This window comes from Nothobranchius furzeri, chromosome 10 (assembly GCF_043380555.1).
Source record: "Nothobranchius furzeri strain GRZ-AD chromosome 10, NfurGRZ-RIMD1, whole genome shotgun sequence".
NCBI classification, from domain to species: Eukaryota; Metazoa; Chordata; class Actinopteri; order Cyprinodontiformes; family Nothobranchiidae; genus Nothobranchius; species Nothobranchius furzeri.
In genome coordinates this window covers 25536304-25539418 of record NC_091750.1, presented here as the reverse complement: position 1 = coordinate 25539418, position 3115 = coordinate 25536304, and the positions used below count along the sequence as shown (strand labels likewise).

The 3115-nt window shown below is 42.3% G+C and overlaps 1 pseudogene; it reads left to right on the top strand.

Annotated features, from left to right (window-relative positions):
• Positions 1–1987: 1987 nt before the first annotated feature.
• On the top strand, positions 1988–2908 carry LOC107373516 (histone H1-like; annotated as a pseudogene).
• Positions 2909–3115: the final 207 nt, after the last annotated feature.

The following is a 3115-nucleotide window of genomic DNA, read 5'->3' as shown; positions in this document are numbered from 1 at the left end:
CACAGATTAAGACCTGAGCCACCAGCAAGTCTACAAGGAATCAACAACATCTAACACCTGCATCACCAGAAGAAGGAGTTCTCACAGGAAGTCTAGTCATAATAAAGAGTCTTACGCTTTCTTTGTTTATTAATGCTAAATAATCAATTCATCATTTTGCTCATTATAAATGTGTTTTAATCAAATGAATGATTATTATGCTCTGGGTAATCATAATAACTATAATGAATCAGTATATTTAATTAAATAATGTTTTGGGAGATGTTTAGTGATGACCTTCACTCTCGCTCACACAGGTCTGGATTCACAGTAACTCCAAAACACATTTACTCTGACGCACAAGTTTGCTTTGGGAAGAGAAGTGGTTTTTGGTAAGTTAGCCAGAACAAGATTGAGAACGAGAGAGAGCGGACGTGCTGAACAAACGCCAACGGGGAACGGAGCCCGCCGGCTCTTTTCTCCCCCCCACGCTATTTCTGTCAAGCCAGACAGAATAGCTGAAATGCAACCGCTAACGCAGACTCGTCCAGAGTCTTTGATTTCTGAGTTAATTTAAACTTGAGAAAGCGCATCTGCTAAACGCTTCATCAACGTGTACCGAGGTCAACTCTGGACTGGACCGTCAGCACACCTTCGTCTTCTCTGCCAGCCAAGGTGTGACCTGGATAACATCCTCCGAGGTCCGGATCCGAAAGGGAGTCCTACGTACGGTGAGGCTGAACACCATAGATAGCGTTCTGATGCAGTTTTTCTAATAAGAACTAAGTTTAATTCAAACCACCATTTTTTCACTCAGATTCGCATTTTCTCTCCCTGAAGCAATCTCATACACATACTGTACATGCATGCATTCATAATTCCATCATTCTCAAATCTTAGCACATCCAACACAAGGTCTATTTGTGCAAGCTTAAAATATCAACTGTTAAAGATTGTCCAACAAGGTTGCCAATGTTGATTATTTTTCCTATGATTGTCATTTTAAATCATTAGTTTAAATTGAAGAATTAAAACTCTTAAATTTCAAACTTGTCTCTTCATTGAACTGAAACACAGACACACGGATATGATCGTCAGTTTATCGATGAAAACAACCTTTGAGTCTTCTTATCTCTATAAAATTTGGTTATTGATTTATTAAAATTAATATCTCAAATTAATATGTAGAATGGTTCCTCTTTAATAAAAGAGCTATAAACCATTACACTACACAGGTAACAAAACTGTTCTGTGTATTAAAAAAGAACTATTACATGGAATTAGAAATACGACACAGCAAAAACACACCTAAGAGGAGGGAATGTTATGGAAAAATGTGTTTATTAATTCTTGATCATGGACTCAATCAATGTAAATGTATTGCTCTATGCCTCTCTGCATGCTCAGTCATTCAGAAACACCCACACAAGCCACTCACACACGCGCACACACACACACACACACACACACACACACACACACACACACACACACACACACACACACACACACACACACACACACACACACACACACACACACACACACACACACACACACACACACACACACACACACACACATTCTTGACTTCCCACACACACACAATCTCTCCCTCTCTATAAATAAAGTCTGTGACCGGATGTTCGGTTCATTATGCTTCGAGCATCTTGCCACAGTTATAAATGTTTTAATTGTTGTTCATTCTCTCCTTCTCTCTTCACTACAGGAAATGGGTTATTGATAAACATATCGATAAAATCCATGACAAATATATTTTGTGACACGAAACATGAAGAAAACTCGCTGCCTCTTGCTCAAAATAGTCTCGATTCTGAGACGTTTGGAGCCTCCCTAAAGGAAAGGAAAACGTTCTGGAGACTGAAAGCAAGTGTTATTTGGAGATAAGAGACTTCTCTTTCTGCTCCGTTAATACAAATGATGGATTAGTTTGTTTTTATGAGTATTTTGAGCCTAAAAGGCAGTGAAAAAAAACACAAGTGAGGCCATGTTTGAGTCTGCGGCGGAGCAGCGGGGCGGGCTGCCTCTCCACGGTTCTCATGTGTTTTATAAGTCCCGCCTCCTGCTCTCAGTCACGTTCAGAATAGGAAGTGCAAGAAAAGCAAACCGACGTGGCAGAAGAAGCTCCAGCAGCAGCGCCGGCTAAAGCCCCTGCCAAACCTCCCGCTAAAGCCGCTAAGAAGTCCGCTCCCAAGAAGGACGGACCCAACATCTCCAAGCTCATCATAGCGGCCGTGGCCGAGTCTAAGGAGCGCAAAGGCGTGTCTCTGGCGGCGCTCAAGAAAGTTCTGGCCGCCAAAGGAGTGGACGTGACGAAGGCCAAAAAGTGGATCAACACTTATCAACACCATCACTGAGCTGGACACCAAAGGCACCCTGAGCCAGACCAAAGGCACCGGCGCTTCTGGCTCCTTCAAGATCGCCAAGAAGGAGCCCGCTGCTGCCAAGGCAGCCAAGAAGGTGGTGAAGAAGAAGGCTCCCGCAAAAGCCAAGCAGACCACTGCAGCCAAGAAACCAGCAACAAAGAAACCACTTGTTAAGAAGTCCCCCAAGAAGGCTCCGGCCAAGAAACCAGCAAAATAAGTTGTTAAGAAGAGTCCGAAGAAGGTCGCAGCCAAGAAGCCAAAGGCTGCTAAGAAGCCAGCGGGGAAGAAAGCTGCTGACAAGATGCCCGCAGCTAAGAAGGCCAAGAAATAAGCTGCTGCTTCATCCCGCACTCGGTGCACCAAAGGCTATTTTCAAGCCACCACACTGATAAAGAGGCCATTCTACCGACATTGCAGTGTAATATACTTTTATTAGTCTTTTAGAAATTGGATAAAACAGCCTAAACTACAATGACAACCATGTTGTCACATAGATTTTAATGTTCTATATTACGGTTATTCTGAGTAGCACATAAAATTTCTTCTGCTAAATGAAACGTGCTATGTACACTGAACAAAAATATAAAAGCAGCACTTTTGTTTTTGCTCCCATTTTTCATGAGATGGACTTAAAGATCTAAAATTCATTCCAGATACACAATGTTACCATTTCTCTCAAACATTGTTCACAAATCAGCCTAAATGTGTGATAGTGAGCACCTGTGCTTTGCTGAGACAATCCACCCCAC